Raw genomic sequence first — 6,845 nt, forward strand, 5'->3', positions numbered from 1 at the left:
CCATTAGTTTTGCTTCCCTCAGTACTAAAACTTTTCTATATAGACATGCTAAAGCCAGTGGAGTAACACAGACATGCTGTCTGCAGGTGGTGAATAGGAACCACTGCTTCAAACTGGTACCAGTGCAAAATAAACTGCTTTTATATGGAAAGCAAGGAAAAAAACCAAAACCTGGATAACCTTCACTTTTGCAACATAAAATCAACTCTTGCCTGATGCCTCCAGAAAGATACACACATCTCCATCAGCACTGATGGATGAATCCAGCATTGCTTGTCTTGAGGGTTACTCATAGAATCACAGTTTGGGTTAAAAGGGACCTTAAAGACCTTTTAGTTCCAACCTCCTGCCATGGGCAGGTTGCCACCCACTAGACCAGGTTGCTCAGGGCCCCATCCAACCTGGGCTTGTCCAAGTTGTAAGAAATAACTTCACTGGAAAAAAAAAAAGTGCAAGCAAGATTTCAAAAGCGTTTTTTACTGAAGGACAGTGAAGTCAGGCCAAGATAGGTATCATCAATCTGTCTCAGGTAGTAACACAGGTAAAGGTTCCTCCTGCCTTGTGTCTGGCAGGTTGTACAGGGGCAGAGGGGATGCTGCAGGCAGAGAAGGCAGTGGCAAACAACCTGTGCTGGCAAAGCAGTGCTGGCACTGGTCTCATCTGTTCTCACCCACCACAGTTCTCAGCATGGACTGGCAAACACTTTCCAGCAGAGACAAAGCTTTTCTCCTCTACTTCCCAGGGTATTTCCACAGCACCTGATGTTCCTGGCATCTTTTCCCCAAAGCCTTCCCTACATGAAAGAGCACAGGTGTGCCCCCAACCTATTTAGGGTCTGGACATGGCTTTTGAGATCCATTTTTCATGTAGGGAAGACAAGAGCCCTTGCAGGCACAGGGCTGTTCATCAATGTGACAGACAGGGTAGCTCTGCAGGAAGAGTTCTTTCAGAATCTTCAACTTTCCATTTCTGGAAACTCTTCCTTGTCGGAACGAACTTTGCCAGTTTTAACTGAAAAAAACCAAAAACCATATAGAGATTTTAAGAGTCAAAATTTTGCTGTGTTCTTACTGACTTGTATGTCAGTAGCCCATAGAGAAAATAACTGGAGTTTCATTCAAACAGTTCCAGTTCTAAAAGCTTTTCTACCTCTACATTTTGTATCACAGCTTCACAAATAAACGAGAACAATTTGGCTGCATTTTATTTCTTGTGTTAAATTGATGATGAAACAGGTCGAAAGGACTTTACCAGAAATCTTCATTCATTTTAGAAAAGCACCTTTGATGGAGGCAGGCACAGACAGAAAATCATGTCCTATTGTATTTTTGCCAAAAATAAAGTATACTGGAAAAATAGCACCTACATGTCAAAATTTGAGATGATAGATACTCAGCAGTTATGTAAGTTTGTGTCAAATGGCATTTGCATAAGCCCTATTTAAAGCAGCAATTATTAGATACCTAAATACCCAGGAGAACCCCCTCTCTGTTATGGATTCTGCTGGTTTTGGGGTGCTGCTGCTCTAAGCCCAGTCAGTGTTTCCAGATGGGATTCCATAGAGTTTGTATCCTTTGCAAAAACCTTGTGGCCTTGAAGAGGTAAATTGCATCTTGAGAAAAAAAATTCAAATTTGGAACAAAAGAAATCCATCTAACTCATCTCCCAGTGATGTCCATGTTGTTTCTCCCCCACACCCTGAACCGCCCTCCTCCCACTGCAGCTGAGAGCCCAGTAAGTGGATTTCATTCTCACAACCCCTAATAAACAATATCAGCCAAATTTCACAAATTTTTAAACACTATTTGGGAAATAAGTAACCTCTGGCTGACACTGGAGCCTGTGGAGAGCTCAACCAGCGGGAGCTGAACACAGGAAACACTGGCTCTGCTTCCAGAGCCCTGCTTTGCAACCCGGCGGTCCCTAAAAACCAGAGAACATGTACCAGTGGCCAAGGCAACACCTCCACCTGCAGTGGGATTTGTATCTGCTCATGAATCCTGACACCAGGCCCTGGGCTTGTGCACACACAGGAGCTGCCTCAAAAATCCTCCAGGTGATCCAGATGGACGTATATCCACAGATGTCATTGCAGGAGTTGGCATGTCCTGGGACTACGCAGCACTTTACAGTTTTACACTATTTGCTGTCAGGCACATGTAGCTGGAGTTACACACTGCCCAGTAGAACTCCAGCAGCACTTGGAGAGCTGGAAGCTTGCAGGACATTAATGTGAATTGTATCTGCTCATTTAGGCAGCTCCATCACCCACCTAGGGCAGTGCTACACCCTTCTCCACCCCCACATCCCAGCCATCTCCTCCCACCTGTGCATTCCCACTTGATGTACCACAGCAGACTCATTCCCAGCTCCACACACAGACCAGGAACTTCACAGGAGCAAAACAACTTCCTCACACAGACATGTTTGCCAATGGCTTTTCACCCTGAAACACGATTTCTGGTGTGAAACAGGTAAAACCTGCAGGGGTTTAGCTTTGTGCCTCATGTCCCTGGCCAAACTTTAGCCCAAAGCAGTTTGTTAAATGATGGGGTCCCACTGTGCCAGCTCTATTAGATCATAAAACCAGTTTCCAGAGCCCTGGTTGCTGCTGTTTACAAAAAAAACAGAAAAGCAAATGTTAGGTCAGGATTTGTCTCTCACCTCTGAATTGTGATTATGCAAGTACAGCGGAAGAGGATGAAGAAAAGGACAAATTTAACCTGCCTTCTATTAATGCAGGTTTACAGGTTTCTGTAGTCAAGCCATAGTCCAGTTTTCATTCCAGCACACAATACAGTACATCAGCGTTACCCAATATAACTGACACACTTGGTGGGCATTTAACAGGCTTTCTCAGTGCTCTTCCAGCAGAAAGGTCTCCATTCCTTTCCAAGTCCAGCACTTGTGTGTTATGGCCCTTCCCGACCTCAGCTGCAGTCTGACTGCATGCCCTGACTTCTACAATAAGAACAGAACTCAGAGCCTCTCATTAACCCTAATACCTAGATCTCAAAAAGCGCCTCTGCCTCATCTTGGAGCTGACCTGGTGATGCTGACTGCATGTTTGTCTGAGACCTGAAAACACACTGGCTTGGTTTTGCTCAGCAAGAAGTGGGTGGCTCTGCAGCACAATTTTGGAGAGCAAACACCTCCAGAGCCATGGTGCACACTGATGTGCAGTGTCACCTGGATCCCATCCCCAAAACAGTGCCAAGCTCTCACACTGCCAGCTGGGAGCAGGCTCGAGGAGCAAACACACTGTGAGCAGAGGACCATAAGCATTGTGTGGTATCCCAGAAAACCACCAGTGGTAGTCTTCCCTGGGGATTTGGGCATTCATGGATAAGTCCCTATGTCCTTCACACATGGGGTTGGCTCCAAAAAGACATCAGTGGTGGACCTGGCTCCCAGGACTGCTCCTCACAAGGAGGGTAGCAGGTCCTAAATCAGCACCTAAACCATGTACTGCCCTGTGGCCAATCTCTGGTCTCTTGTTCTGTGCACAAATACACCCTTCTGAGAGCTACAGGGTGCTCCTTAGTTGTGCTTGGAGATAAACCACTCTGTGTTTTGCCAAATGATGGCATTTTATGGCTCTCCATGCCTGCTTTGATTCTTTCACTGGGAGCAAAATGAAGCTTTGGTGACGTGCGCGAGCCCATAAGGCAAAATTGCTCTCAGAAATAAAGCACCCCACTCTCACCTTCAGGGGCTGCTCCGAGGGCTCAGGACATGCTCTCCCAGCATTTGCCCCCACTTGAATGCTGCTGGATCAAAAGAGAGAGCATTACTACCTTTGCTTTTTTTCTCGTGTTCTGATTGATTTTCTCATGATTGCGGTGCTGTCCACGAGAGAAAAGGCATGGCTATTTCCAAGCCTTTATCCACATTGTTCTTCCCTGCACAGCCTCCTTCCACTAATAACCTGGTGCTGCAAATCATCCCTCATTAGGGTGGGCAGGCAGGGACTCTAACACCACAAGCCTGTTCTGCAATGAGGCTGCAGCACGATGAGCACTGGGGTGCAGAGATTTAAATAGCTTTAACATGACAGTATGACAAAAAGGCAGCAAAAACTCATACTACCAGTTCTCACCAAAGTTAAGGCAATATTCATAATCGCACACTGGCAGGCACCCTGCCCAGCAGATAGCACTTGGGTGTTTTTATCAAATGGTGATAATGCCTCTTCTAAAATTCACTGTGCTGTGCTGGGTGCACGAGTGTGGGGCCATGGAAGGTGCAACTGCCTGAGCCTGTTTTGATGGAACATGTAGCTTTGAACCCACTGCACTACTTAGCTTGTGAAGAGGGAATTGGGTACCCAGCCCAATGGTTTCCATGTGCCTTGGCTGCACCCCAGTCCCAGGAGAGAAGTGCTGGTGTGGGGCTCATCCCTGAGATGAGCAGCTGCCTTGGGCTCTGCCCTGAGCACCTCTGGTCTAATGCTGGTAATACAGAATCATGGAATGGTTTGGGTTGAAAGGGACTTTAAGGACCATCTAGTTCCAACCCCCTGCCATGGGCAGGGACACCTTCCACTAGACCAGGTTGGTCCAAGCCCTGTCCAACCTGCCCTGTCCCAGGGATAGGCCATCCACAACTTCTCTGTGCCAACTGTGCCAGGGCCTCACTACTCTCACAGGGAAGTCACCCTGGACTGGTTACTCTTGCTGCAGTGTCAAAAAACCATGAGAGATTCATATTTACTTGCTTTCTTTCAGTCTTTGCTGGGAGCTCATGCCTGATTTCCCACACCAGAGTGCAAGCTGGAGTCTGCCACAGAGAGAGGAGTGCCCTTGCCACAGGCTGTGGCAAGATCTGTATCAAATCTCTCATCCTGCAAGACAGGCTGCTGTGAGCCAGAGGAAAGGGGCTTGCACCATCACTGCCCAGGCAGGGCTCATTTAGGGAGTAACTAGAGGTTTGTATGACTGTGATGTTTTGGACTTCAGAACAATTTAGTCAATCACCCCCCACTTCAAACAAGGACATGGGACAGAGCCCTAAAGCACTGAAGAAACTCTGAACCCCCACACTGGAAAGAATGCAAAGACAGGAGCAGCAGCAGCTTAAGCACCGCGATCCAGAGCAATCACTAACCCAGAGCTACATCCAACACCATACAAAGTCCATATAGCAGCATCCCAGGGAACATTCGGCCCAGCTGGGTGCAAAGACCCAAATTCCTCAGTGTGCCAAACCCCAGTGTGCTGCAGTGATGGCTGGGCAGGCACCAACCTGCATCCTGGGGACACCAGTGTGTAAGGCAGAGGCTCTGAACAGAGGACACCACCCCCAGGTCACAAGCATTTTATGGGAAGAAAGGGCATTTGAGCTATAAATTAATAAAGACAATATTTGCACTGGATTAGGGTGAATTTGTCAACCCTATTCACAAATTAATCCTCACAAGACTTCTGCATCCCTACTATTTGCTCTATTTTATTTGTGGAGAGCAATAGCTTTCATATGACAGAAAGTGAGAGAGATGAGCTAATAAAATTACCAAGAAATGACATCCACTGAGCACAATGACCCAAGCAGTTATTTATTAACCATGTCAGGAGACCTAAAAATAGTTTTGATTGCATGGAAGACCATCTATGTCACCAATTAGTACAATAAATGTAACTACTCAAACTAATAACAGCACATTCACTTAAATAACAGCAGATCCCAGGCTAATCCACTGTGTTTGAAAGCATCTTGTGAAACCTCTTTTTATTTCACCCAGCCAAGAATCTGGGCATTGTGAGAGCAATTGCCAAGAGCAGAAACAGATGTAATTGTTCAGAATTTATTAAATGCAATACTGATGAAATAGCCCTTTCAGGGGATCTCAGCTGACTTTTCTGCTCAGCCATAAAAACATTGAAACAGAATATCCATATTCCCCTCTCTACTTACTTGTTCTCATCCTCAGAATAAGATACAACATTTACATCTTTACTCTCAGCCAGGTTAAGGACAGAGAGTATAATTCTACATCACTACAATAAATCAAAATACATCATGAATTCTGTGACAATTCTAGAAAAATTTTTAGGGCAAATATAATTTTGACTTTTCCAGGCTAATTTCTTTGTAATTTGCCTCTAATACCTTTGGGTGCAGACAGGTCTAACAGAACCATCCTGCTGGGGGGGGGGGAATCACCCCATCTTCCTATTCCATAAATTCATAGAATGGAATCATAGCACAGTTTGGATTAGAAGGGACCTTAATGATCATCCTGCCACGGGCTAGGATTGCCCAAGTATTTAATTTTCAGGGGTATTTTAAATACCTCAGCCACGCTTCAAGACAGCAGGGACAGGCAGAAGAGCCTCAGTCCTCTGGCACAAAGGCTGGAGTTAAGATCCACCTCCCTTCAGCAAGTGCTGTTTATTTATAGCAGGCTGGATTTGAGCATCTCCTAAAACTCAAAGACACAGGTGAGCCTGGCAGGTAGCGCTCTACATGAGATGAACAACACGGACTGATGCCACCTCCGGATCCTGTTTGCTGGACCCCCCTCCTGGGGAGCGCGGGGCTCCGGTCGTGCCGCACATGGCTTTGACACACCGGTTTCTCACGGAGACCCCCCCTTTAAACGGGGCTCAACTCTGCTCCACCAAACCAAACGTGCTCTGAGCTCGCAACAGCGACTCAAGTCAAGAGCAAAACAAATTCTACTCGCTGGTTTCTGAGCAGGCCCTGAGATCACCGAGGGCAGAGAATCGCTGCTGCCATAGAAACGGCGGCCGCCGGCCCGGGGACCACGGGCTGCTGCGGGCAGACCTGACACTGCTCGGACTGCGCCAGGGTCAACATCCCACTGCTGGACCACCCCAAAGGCT

Source organism: Pipra filicauda, unplaced genomic scaffold, assembly GCF_003945595.2.
Source record: "Pipra filicauda isolate LSUMZ 115617 unplaced genomic scaffold, ASM394559v2 scaffold9_size5747161_pilon, whole genome shotgun sequence".
Classification (NCBI taxonomy): domain Eukaryota; kingdom Metazoa; phylum Chordata; class Aves; order Passeriformes; family Pipridae; genus Pipra; species Pipra filicauda.